The sequence below is a fragment of the Bubalus kerabau genome, chromosome 6 (genome assembly GCF_029407905.1).
Source record: "Bubalus kerabau isolate K-KA32 ecotype Philippines breed swamp buffalo chromosome 6, PCC_UOA_SB_1v2, whole genome shotgun sequence".
NCBI classification, from domain to species: domain Eukaryota; kingdom Metazoa; phylum Chordata; class Mammalia; order Artiodactyla; family Bovidae; genus Bubalus; species Bubalus kerabau.
Window position 1 is genome coordinate 121,644,375 of NC_073629.1, and position 13,088 is coordinate 121,657,462.

Below are 13,088 nucleotides of genomic sequence, written 5' to 3' on the forward strand. Positions count from 1 at the left end.
TAGCTGCTCACAAGCGAAAAGCAAACTACTAGACCTTAAAATGTTCCAGTAGAGTACAGTCAAATGCTCTTGATTCTAGGAACTCCAAAGGATGTTTTTAAGCCTTGTCAGCCACCAGCTTCTCTTGATTCTGAAAGCTGGGTTTATTAGGGACTGGCAGCAGTGGAAGTGTGATGAAATCACTTCAGAGGTGTTGTGCTTCAAAGCACAGGATCTGTATAGACTAGGAACAAAGATAAAATATTCTGAAGGGGTGAATCCAGGGCATTTACTCTTATCTGAACAAAAGCTTGTGCACAGATGCATTTTATGCATCACTTCAGGGAGGCCACAGGCTCCCTGGGCTCTCCAAATCCCTCCGGTTAAGAGCTCCTGGCCTGGGAGTGAAAGAAAGCAAAGGCAGCCCTTCCCTCTTCCCCATTCCGAGGTCTGGTCCCATCACATTCCGACCTCTGGTCCCACGAGAGGGACAGTGGACGCTCTGCGCGCTGTCCCAGCCGCACGGCTGCCAGAGGAGTTACAGGAGCAGACCTGCCCAATGGCGCCACTGCTTCCTGCCTGCTGCCGGGCCTTGTGAGAAGGCCCCAAGGAGATCTAGGAAAAGCAAAGGGGAGTCCAACTCAGCAGAGCAGCCCCGAAGCACAGGGAGTTAAAGAAACAGGAAGCACGAGTCAGGTTAAGGAAGGACTGCTTTCTGAGGGCTGCGCTGATAAGGGGTGTGGCTGAAGCATCCTGCTCCCTGCCCACGAGGCTTTGCCTCTGCAGGCACTTCCAGTTTGCCTCACCGTGAGAGGCGCCTGCTTGTCAGAAGGCAGATCTTTTCTACTATCAATAAACTGTCTTTTCCCCTCTGTCAGCCCTGTAATCTGGCACTATATGCGCCTTGCTCCATTGGCTGCTAACACTTCTGTAAAAAGAGATCTAACTGTCAAGAGTTCAAAATTCCAGGGGTCTGTGGAGTCCCACCACCAATTCACACCCCAGAGCTGTGTCTGAATCAAGTAAAACGCTCATTACAGGCTTAGGATTGAAGATACTAAAGTGAGAACCTGAATGAATTTAGAACTTTTGGAACGTCTGATTTTAAAAGTATTTGTTTATCTTTAAAGTCCAATAAGAAAAATTTACTCTTGCTTGTCTTGTCTGAGGAATAAACATGGAAAGATACTTACTGAAAAAAAAGCTACAAAATCTGAGGCTTTTAAGAAGGGAATTAAAAGAGAATGGGTCTCATGAAGAGTAACTCCTTTCAAACGGAGAAGCTGAGAGGAGAAAGAAATTGATTAAAGAAAAGATCTTAATATTAGAGCTGAGGCCATCTGCCATTTAGTCAAATTTGGTTTTCTGCATGCAGGGTCACCTTATACAGACTCGTATAGACAAACAATACAGCTACCATCTCCACTGATACACAGAGGGGTGCCCTGGCCACCACTTCAGACCGCCTTGTGGGCTCTCAGGATGCTCAGGACTCTGTCCTGTGTGTCCCTGGGAAGTGACTCCCAGGAGGTCCAGCCACTGAGCCGAGTTCCACTGTTTTCAAACAGCCCTTTAAATCCCTGAGGCCAGCGCCCCTCTCTCACCACATAAAATGTCCCCCCCGTGTCACTGCTCCTCATCAACATGGCTGCTGCTTTTATAATCAGTCTTAAGATATGGTCACCTGATTCTATTACTTGTTATTATGCTGAATTCAATCAAGTGTTTTATATCTTATTAGCATATTAATATTCAGATTCAGAGAAATAATTCAAGTATGAAGTCAATTGATTATCCTATCTATATGAAGCATATAAATATAATCTCTGAGAGTTGGTGAAGGACAGGGAAGCCTGGTGTGCTGCAGTCCATGGGGTCGCAAAGAGTTGGACATGACCGAGTGACTGAACAATGATAAAATAGTATCTCAATTGATAATGAACGTACAGTGCATAGGGGAAAGTGGGAGAAAAGTATTTTAAAACTTGGATCAAGCTTAGCTAATAAAATTAGCAGTTGCAAATGTTGTTTGGGGGAAGAACATAATGAATTATGAATTAGGAAATTTTCCTCTTATGTGAAAAGAAAACAGCAAAAGTCACAGAACATCCTCATGAGTAGACATATTTATTTATTTAGAAACTGCTTATTTTCTGTCAACCAATTTCCATTTTAAGAGTTTGTGGGGTTTCCATAATGCCTCATGGTAAAGAATCCTGCCAATGCAGGAGACATGAGTTCAATCTCTGGTCCAGGAAGAACCCACATGCCTCAGAGGAACTAAGACCATGAACCACAACCATCGAGCCTGTGCTCCACAGCCTGGGGGCCATAGCTCCTGAGCCCATGCTCTGCCACCACCGAAGCCTGGGGGCCCTGGGGCCCATGCTCCATAACAAGGGAAGCCGCTGCAACGAGAAGGCCAGGCACCACAAGCAGAGAGTGCGCCCCACTCACCACAACCAGAGCACACCTGTGCAGCAGCAAGGACCCAGCACGGCCCCCACCCAAGAAAAGAGCCTGTGAAAGAACAGCTGAAGCCCACGCAGTGCTGTGCCTACCCGTCCAGTGGCCTGAGCAGTGGGCACTGCAGGCCAGCCTTCAGGGGAACTGCAGAGTAGGCAGCGAGCTCACCTGCCCGCCTGTGGAGTAGGCCAGCACCTCAGATCCAGTAGCGTTGCACTCAGCTGCTGAAGTGACCCATTCACGGTGAAGTCCTCCTTGGTCAGAGCTTGCTCAGCTGCCACCTGCTCTTCCCTTTTAACCTTTTCAGAATCTGCAGACGTGGGGATCAGGCACGACCTCCCAAGAGTGTTCACAGGAAACAGTGCCGCGCACGGGTAGAACTTCCCTGGTGAGCATCCGCCAAGTCAGACCCACCAACTGAGCTCCCTGGTTGCTGGGAATGGGTCGTCTCCAGAGTGCAGAGGAGAGTCCGTGTCACACAGACTAATGGTAAGAAGTTCACATACATGTCTCTGGGAGAGGCTGGCGGTCAGCCCTGGGATCGTAACTACCAGGAGTCTTGGCTCCTGGAAGCTGCCTGGGTCTGGTTAGTGGAGGCTCCAGGAGCAAAGCAGCCGACCAGAGGAGCGGTGGCAGCAAACTGCAGCTCAGCTCGCTGGCCAGGGTTCCTGGAGGACGCAGCAGGGACAGCAGCTGGGTTTTCAGTGGCAACGATGGCATGAGCTGCCTACAGAAGCTTCTCCCAGGTTCTCTTCGGATTCCTAGTGTAGACGCCGTCACTTTTCCTTCTGTAGATGTACTGCTCCATTGGGAAGTAGAGGTCGGTGCTCCCTAAGTGGGCCCCTGCTGCAAGGAACGTGATGACATCGTCCTCCATTTGCTAGACATCAAGGACCGAGGATAGTGTAAAAGATTCACTTTACGTTATGACAAGAATCCAGACAGTACTGTATGGACCACTGTCTGGGTAGCGTGGGAAAAGCCTAAGAAGATATTTTAGAGAAGCCAGATAATCTTTCTGATAAAACAAACTTGACTTTCATTCAGTTTGTAGAAATAACGCTGTGAGTTCTATTCTTTAGAGGTTTAAAATTTTGTTGTAATGTTTTGGCATTTCTGAGAAACTTACAATACATGTACAAGGTTCAAGAACCTAAAAATATAAAATACTTCATATTCCATTGTTCTTCCTACCCCCTCCTTTCTTGTTAAGGCCCTGCTGCTTCCACAGTCAGCCACGTGTTTTGTTTCTCAGGAATAGCTTCCGGAGGTTTATTTGTTTTTTCTAAGTATTTATTTGGCTGTGTCCATGGGACCTTTGCCATGGGAACTCTTAGCTGTGGCATGTGGGTTCTAGTTTCATGACAAGGTATTGAACTCAGGCCCCTACAATAAGAGTGCAGAGTCTTAGCCCCTGGATCAAGAGAGAGGCCCAGAATGTCATTTTATGGACACAAGCAACTATGAATATCTATTTCTTCTTCACTCCACATGTGGTGCTAGTGGTAAAGAACCCACCTCCCTGTGCAGGAGACATAAGGGACTCAGATTCAATCCCTGGGTCCAGAAGATCCTCTGGAGCAGGAAATGGCAACCCACTCTGGTATCCCTGCTTGGAGCATCGCCATGGGCAGAGGAGCCCGGTGGGCTACAGTCCATAGTGTCACAAAGTGTGGGACGTGACTGAGTGTGAGCACAACCACATTTAAAACCATAAATGGTCGCACACTGTGCACAATGTTTTATGGTATCTTGCTTATATTCAGCTGACACTATCTTGGGAATATTCTCTCTTGGGACACTATTTTCCACAAATCAGTCCGGTGACTAGATGATGTACTATAATACGCTTTACTGGTCCACACTGGAATAAACACTAATATAAAATGACATCTTGACATCACAAAAAACTATGTAATGCATAACTGTAGCCTAATTTATTCCATTTCAGGAAAATGTATCAATTTCTAATGCATATGGAATTTCTACAAATCTAATGCATTTGTAGCCTGAAGTATTTCTAACTGAAATACAGCATCTGATAGGATGTTGCTGGTAAACTAGCACATTGCTGGATTCCCCCCCCCCCCCCCCGAGGAGCTATGCAATGATCATTTCTCTTTCCTTAGGACTCGACCTCTCCTCTCCCAGATATCTCCCTGATCTGTTTTCAAAAACATTCTCCAACCTCTTCTGCCCTTGTGACTTCTCTATAATCTGCTCTTCTTAGCACTGCCCTTCATTCGCACGCCCTCATTGCCTGGCCTGGTCTCTACCTGCCATCTCAACATTGCCCATCATTGCTCCACCCACTCCCCTGGAGACGGTATCAATACAGCCAGATAGATGGTTGAGTACAGAAAAATGGTTCATGGATGATATTGAATCACTGAGCCTGGATGAGAAGGAGACATCCACAGGGGAGTCTAAGGTAGCTGGGGAAGAAGGAGAATTTAGGTTTTATCTGTGGTCTTCATTCAGGGGAAGATGCTACTGGGCCCACCAGGGAAGAAGAAGTCAGAGTCAGAGGTAAATACTTGGGAGGTGGTGTCCAGAAATTCCAGCAGGAACTCTGGAGAGAAGAGTGAGGGAGAGCACCTGCTGTGAAGCTGCTGTGAGTGTTGGGCAGGGACACACACGGGGCAGCAGAGAAAGAAGCAGGAAGGTAATAACAGGCTTCCCAAGGGAGGGGAGGGTGTCACGGTAATAGTGATGTGCACATAGTTACACATGTCACGGAGAGACAAGGGAGGATGGAAAAGAGACAGTGAGAGGGGAGGGCAGATGCAACTAATACATCCTGTACGCTGTTTCATGAGAGGCCAAGAGCAGAGGCCAAGAGAGAGGCTGAGCCAGAGCACAGGACACAATAAAAGAGACATAAAAGGTGATAAATAAAAACATAGGCGTCTAAATCAAGATTTTGTTAAAATGCTCTTTTAAGGAATACAATTAGGATTTTAAGGAACTCCTTTTAAGGAATACAGAAATAAAATTTCAGGTGAGATGATGTTAATTCTTAGATGATGATTCTCAAGAATGACACCCCTGCCTAAAGAGTGACACCATCAGAAGCAATTCTGTGCAGAGGTAAGCGGGGAGATGGCACAGCACAGTGGTGGAGACACGTGGTTGATGGAGACTCTGGGCCTTCATGGGAGGAGGGGGTTCCTGTAGACCCCACACGTCGGTGTGCTGAGAACATCGAGCAGGAGTTACTTGAGCCATTGAGAGTCACTGTACTTGAAGGGGTTTTGTTTAGATATAATTTTATTTCTTTCTGGCTGCCCTGGGTCTTCTTTGCTGCCTGCAGGCTCTCTCTACTTGTAGCGAGCAGGGCCTGTGCTCTAGTTGGGTGGTTGGGCTTCCCACTTTGGCGGCTTCTCTTGCTGTGGAGCGTTGGGCTCTAGAATGCCTGGGCTCAGTATTGGTGGTGTACAGACTTAATTTCTCTGTGGCATGTGGGATCTTCTGCAGACCAGAGATCGAACCAGTGTCCCCTGCACTGAAAGGTAGATTCTTAACCACTGGACCACCAGGGAAGCCCCTGTATTTGAAGTTTTCATTGGAGCTACCTAAAACATGATAAAAGTGAGCTCAGCAAAAGGGGGAAGGAGCAGCGAGTGCACGGCCTGCCTTCCAGCAAAGAGAGCCTGCTGTGTTTGCACAGACCCCTTTCCATTTCTGAACCACACTTGCCATTTACTCACTTCCTCTTTCTCCACCTAAAAACCACACATCTCTTAAATTCTCCAAGCAATCTCCCTGGTGGCTTTCTTCCATGGAAGTAGAATTTCTGGGTAAAAGATTCTGTGCAATCTTTCCATGTGAATATCAGAAGGTGAACATTTTGTTTGAGGTTATGGTTCTGGAAATTCAGAGTTAAATATGTTTCAGCTCACATTGGCCAAACGTGCTGTACCTGGCCTCAGACTCCTGTATTTTAGCTGGCTCACTGGTGTCATTAAGGTCCTGGGATCCCTGTGGCCCCTCAACTACTGCAACCACCTCTAACGGCATGGCAAAAAAAGGCTCTCTGGTACCATTAAGGTCCCTGTTGATTGCAGATCCTGTGATCTTGCTGGTGCCTTGACTTACTGCAGCTTCCTAAGTCCTTACCTAGGATTTGTTGACATAAAGGTCAACCAGGAAATGCAGAAAACAAAACCTGTTTTAATGTGTCTCTTGATATTTGGTGTTGTTTTTACATTTGCAAGAGCAAAACACAGAAAATGAAGCAAAAGATACTTTCAAACATATATGGTTAACTGATTTAGAATTATTGATTCAAAGAGTGTCTGTAAAAATAAAATGTGACTTCCACTTCCAGCTTTAAGAGGAACAGTATCTGAACGTCCTCACCTGGCACTGGTAATTAGAAAGCTGAACAAAATACTTGAAACAACTGTTTTCAGATCCTGGACAGCAAGCCATGCAGGAGTAAGTTCCTAGAGTGAAGATGGATGCACAAATCAATCTGAAGACTCCTGGATGTCTGCCTTCAGGCAATTTACATGCTGCAGGTACAGGGAGGGGAACCCAGATGCAGCCCAGCAAAGCCCTGATCTGAGAATACAGGTGAGCCAGGGAGGTGCAGAAGGTGATATGTGTGGGGCAGGGCATCTAAAAGAGAGAGCTACTCAGACAGAAAGAATGATTACAAGTACCTAATGAGCCCGCTGAGTCTCTGTCATCTGATCACACGCAGGCAAAATTCCACAAGCCTGGACAGGAACAACTTTTGAGGAAAGAATGATTACTGGAGACCTATGCATTGAGTGGGACTGGATGCCATGATCTTAGTTTTCTGAATGTTGAGCTTTAAGCCAACTTTTTCACTCTCCTCTTTCACTTTCATCAAGAGGCTCTTTAGTTCCTCTTCACTTTCTGCCGTAAGAGTGGTGTCATCTGCATATCCGAGGTTATTGATATTTCTCCTGGCAATCTTGATTCCAGCTTGTGCTTCTGCCAGCGCAGCGTTTCTCATGATGTACTCTATATATAAGTTAAATAAGCAGGGTGACAATATACTGCCTTGATGTACTCCTTTTCCTATTTGCAACCAGTCTGTTGTTCCATGTTCACTTCTAACTGTTGCTTCCTACAGGTTTCTCAAGAGGCAGGTCAGGTGGTCTGGTATTCCCATCTCTTTCATTATTTTCTACAGTTTGTTGTTATCCACACAGTCAAAGGCTTTGCTGCTGCTGCTGCTAAGTCGCTTCAGTCGTGTCCGACTCTGTGTGAACCCAGAGATGGCAGCCCACCAGGCTTTCCCGTCCCTGGGATTCTCCAGGCAAGAACACTGGAGTGGGTTGCCATTTCCTTCTCCAATGCATGAAAGTGAAAAGTGAAAGTGAAAGTGAAGTCGCTCAGTCGTTCCCAACTCTTAGCAACCCCATGGACTGCAGCCTACCAGGCTCCTCTGTCCATGAATTTTCCAGGCAAGAATACTGGAGTGGGGTGCCATTGCCTTGGCATAGTCAATAAAGCAGAAATAGATGTTTTTCTGGAACTCTCTTGCTTATTTGATGATCCAGTGGATGTTGGCAATTTGGCTCTTGTTCCTCTGCCTTTTCTAAAATCACCTTGAACATCTGGAAGTTCACGGTTCACATATTGCTGAAGCCTGGCTTGGAGAATTTTGAACATTACTTTACTAGCGTGTGAGATGAGTGCAATTTTGCAGTAGTTTGGCATTGCCTTTCTTTGGAATTGGAATGAACACTGACCTTTTCCAGTCCTGTGGCCACTGCTGAGTTTTCCAAATTTGCTGACATATTGAGTGCAGCACTCTCACAGAATCATCTTTTAGGATTTGAAGTAGCTCAACAAATAGATGGGGAAACAGTGGAAACAGTGGCTGACTTTATTTTGGGGGGCTCCCAAATCACCACAGATGGTGATTGCATCCATGAAATTAAAAGATGCTTACTCCTTGGAAGGAAACTTATGACCAAACTAGACAGCATATTAAAAATCAGAGAGAGTAAAAGGTCCGTGTAGTCAAAGCTATGGTTTTTCCAGTAGTCATGTATGAATGTGAGAGTTGGACTATAAAGAAAACTTAGCAGAGAAGAATTGATGCTTTTGGACTTTGGTGTTGGAGAAGACTCTTGAGAGTCCCTTGTACAGCAAGGAGATCCAACCAGTCCATCCTAAAGGAGATCAGTCCTGGGTGTTCACTGGAAGGACTGATGCTGAACCTGAAACTCCAATACTTTGGCCACCTGATGTGAAGAGCTGACTCATTGGAAAAGACTCTGATGCTGAGAGGGATTGGGGGCAGGAGGAGAAGGGGATGACAGAGGATGAGATGGTTGGATGAGATCACCAATTCAATGAACATGACTTTGGGTGAACTCAGGGAGTTGGTGATAGACAGGGAAGCCTGGTGCACTGCGGTTCATGGGGTTGCAAAGAGTTGGACGTGACTGAGCAACTGAAATGAACTGAACTGAATGCATTGAATAATGTGCAACATTCATGTGGGGCTGAGAATCCTCACCAGCCAGAGTGAAGAAACCTCCTTGAATATGTGGGACATTCAACTGAGACAGAAAATGCATGCATTAGAGCTGAAACTAAAAAAGAGAGAGAGAGATGAAACTAATCACAAGCCTTAAAATAAAGGGCATATAGAATTGTACTAACAAACCTTAGCAATAATCCTCAAATGTGTCTGTTATGAAGGTAATCATTTCCTACCAGGAAAAAACAAAATTAACACTTTCAGGAATCATACAAAGAAAACAAACCAAAAGACATTTCTATTGCCCAGGAAACTTCAAGACATTTAGGGGTCCTGTGTCAGACAACAGGTCCGATGTATATTTCATTATCTCATATCCACCCACAAAAATGAATATAAACCCCTTTATATACACTGCAAATATACGAGAATATTCAAGAAATTGACTACTTTCTGGAAAAATATGAATTCTCAAGACCAATATTTAAAGCAGCTGTAACAAAAGAAAAATAATCAAGGAAGTCTGTAAAATAAATTTTTTTCAAGAATTACTTCTGAAAACCATGTGAAGGCTATGCAAGCAAAGAACAACTGACTACAAAAGTACCACATAATTTTAGAGAATCAAGAATAGACGAACAGAAGAAATCTGTATTTTGTGAACATAATTTAACACTGATATGAGTTGGACACAACTGAGTGACTTCACTTTCACTTTTCACTTGCGTGCATTGGAGAAGGAAATGGCAACCCCCTCAAGTGTTCCTGCCTGGAGAATCCCAGGGACGGAGAAGCCTGGTGGGCTGCCATCTATGGGGTCGCACAGAGTTGAAGCAACTTAGCAGCAGCAGCAGGATGAGAACTTGACATAAGTGACATAAAACAAAACCACACAGCAATTTTACCTACTATTCTTGGTCTCCTAATCTATTAAATGCTAATTAATGATATATAAATCATTGCAGAGAAATTCTCCATCTCTAAAATAACTTAGGTTTACTCACAGTTTTTGTTCCTTCAATGTAAGTCAAGATGGGCAGTCTAAGAAGTGCTTGCTCCAGAAGATGTGGAATATATATACAATGGAAAATTACTCAGTCATAAAATCAGATGAAATAATGCCATTTGCAGCAACATGGATGAACATGGTGATTTCACTTTAAGTGAAGTAAGTCAGACAGAAAGAGACAAGCATCGTATGACATCACACATGTGGAATATTGAAGAATGATACAGATGAACTTATCTACAAAGCAGAGGTCGAGTCACAGACATAGAAAACACGCTTATGGTACCAAAGAGGACACGGGGGTATGGGAGAGGTGAGTCAGGAGTTTGGGGTCAGTACGCACGCAGTGCTGTATGTACACCAGGTGGCACAAGGAGCTGCTGTGTAGTGAGGGAGCTGTACTCAGTATCTTGTGACGACCTGTAACGGGAAAGAATCCGCAAGAATATATAGTTGCTCAGTCGTGTCCAACTGTTTGGGACTCCAGGGCGTGTAGCCTGCCAGGCTCCTCTCAAAGGAGGGGTCACAAGGAGCTGGACACAACAGAGGGACTAACCACACGAGTCCTACTCTGCTCGTTCTCAGCCCACTTGGAGAAAGACATGACGCCTTAGCAGCGCTGCAGTAAAGTTTGGCTCTAAGATGCCTGCCCTGTAGGGAACAATTTGAACATATTCTGAATTTCAGTTGTGCTTGCAAGTAATTTTGTCAGGAGAAACAGTTGGTGAAAGAAAGCACAGCTGACCCAGAGGAAACTAACCAGGCGGGAAAACACAAAACCCATGCTTAACACACAATAAACATTAAACTGATTGAGGACATTGCGGGAAGTGTCCTAATTCATGCTCCATTTGTCCACACTTCATTGAGTGTGCTCAGTTAAGACACTCTGTGTCTACAGAGTGTGCTGCCATTCTGGGCTAATTTAAAATATAGTGTATTAATAGGAAATTGGAGGCATAATAAGGTAAACAGATCAGGAGACAACTGTCCTCGAAAAGAGAGTTGATGACTTAAAGTTCCCAAAAGGAGGGACAGGCCACGCCTTGGGCCACCTGGGAAAGGACTGGCCTTGTCTGGAGAGGGAGGGAGGAGAATTCAGCGCAGGGGCCTTTACTGTGACTCCTCAGGAGGAACAGTGAGCTGGGTGCGCAGGCTCAGGATTGGCTGGTGCGCGTGACATTAGCGGCCATCCTCGGTGTCTGGCTCTGGGTGACAAGGGAAGGGGACAGTGGCCTGGAGCTCAGCTTAAATGTCACTTCCTCAGAGACACGTCCCCATGTGCATCTGCGGTGACAGCTCCCCCATGTCTCCTGCCCTTACCACCTCGGTCCTTCACGGCACCAGGGCCGGCCCTGTCAGCACCAGGTGGGGCTCGTCACCCTTGAGTCCTCTGCCCCGGGACTCCTTTCCTCCCCGCCCCAGCCCCCCCTTCCCGCTGTGCCGTCCGCCCTTCACTCCATGGAGCTGACTCTTCTACAAGCTGGTCTGTTTATTCCTTGTCTCGCTCCACAGCGTCAGCTCTGTGGGAGCAGCAGGATCCTTTCTTTTTAAAGTGTGGTGGTTTTCTGTCTTACTCTCCTCTTGAACGTCAAGAACTGTGAAGTGTCCTGGCTGGGTCCCTGCCCCCAGCACAGGCCTGGCACAGAGCACATGCGCTCTCAGCATTTGGGGAAGAACCAGCAGTGGTAAGCCTTGTTGCTGCCCCCAGGGGACTGTTAAAAACAAGACAACAGCCCCAAAGGAGTTGCTTAGTTAGGAACCATGCTAGCAAAATAGACTTAAATGCAGTTTTGGCTCTTCCAGAAATGAAATCTTGGAACAGTCAGCCAGGAATCTTCTGATTATCACTAGTTAACTCATCTGCCTGAGAAAGCTTTCCAGCCTCTAATGGAAAGTAACCTCGCAGTAACCACTGGGATTCTTTGCCCAGTACAACTTCCTTGTTCCCAATCCCTTATGCCTATAAAAGTCTTTTATTTTGTGCAACTCCTCAGAGTTTCTAACTGCTAAATTGGATGCTGCCTGATTCATAAATCTTTAAATAAAGGCACTAAGATTTTAAAATTTTACTCAGTTGAATTTTATTTTAATAGGGCATATAGCTTAATTTGGAGAAGGCAATGGCACCCCACTCCAGTACTCTTGCCTGGAAAATCCCACGGATGGAGGAGCCTGGTAGGCTGTGGTCCATGGGGTCGCTAAGAGTGTGACACGACTGAGTGACTTCATTTTCATTTTTCAATTGGCAACCCACTCCAGTGCTCTTGCCTGGAGAATCCCAGGGACGGGGAGGCTGGTGTGCTGCCTTCTATGGCGTCGCACACAGTCGGACACGACTGAAGTGACTTAGCAGCAGCATAGCTTATTTTAGGATTATATTTGGCTTTTAAGAGATTGTTATAGATTCAATCGAGCTTACTGTGAACGATGTCGGATTCAGGATCTCCGAAGATGATTTAGCTTCAGGACAAGGGACCAGGATTGATCACTCAAGAGCGTTTGTGTAGCAGAGTTTTATGACAGTGGAAAAAAGTCATAGAAAGCTTCTGACATGGACAGCAGAAGCGGGTGGAGAGTACCCCCCTTGCTAGTGTTAGCAAGGGAGGTATATACTTTTTTAATTAGTTACTACAATAAATCAAAAGAATGTCTCAAGTTTGTGAAAGTTTTACCAGATCCACTCCCACAATTAGCATTTTAGGATAACAGGATTAGATTTTAACAGAAAGATCCTACCAGACCCATTCCCATAATATGCATTCTAAGACATCAGGATTAATCAGAAGGTTTTCAGGAAGGAGAAACTGTCCTCAAGCAGGATACATTGTTGTTATATGATCCTGAGTACAGAGTTTAAGTGGCTCAGATGGTAAAGCATCTGCCTGCAATGTGGGAGACCCGGGCTGGATCCCTGGGTTGGGAAGATCCCCTGGAGAAGGAAATGGCAACCCACTCCAGTACTCTTTCCTGGAAAATCCCATGGACAAAGGAGCCTGGTGGTCTGCAGTCCATGGGGTTGCAAAGAGTCAGGCATGACCGAGCAACTTCACTTTCTTTCACAGAGTTTAAACTGAGTTGTGTAATCGTCAGTTCTGGGCCTACAGAAAGAAAGAAAGAGGGAAAAACAAAAACAAATGTTTTAAGTGACTAAGACTAAGGAAT

General features: G+C 45.6%; 1 pseudogene; it reads right to left on the bottom strand.

The window, feature by feature from the left end:
• Nucleotides 1-438: 438 nt before the first annotated feature.
• Nucleotides 439-6,465, bottom strand: LOC129656526 (40S ribosomal protein SA-like; annotated as a pseudogene).
• Between the last annotated feature and the right edge of the window lie 6,623 nt (nt 6,466-13,088).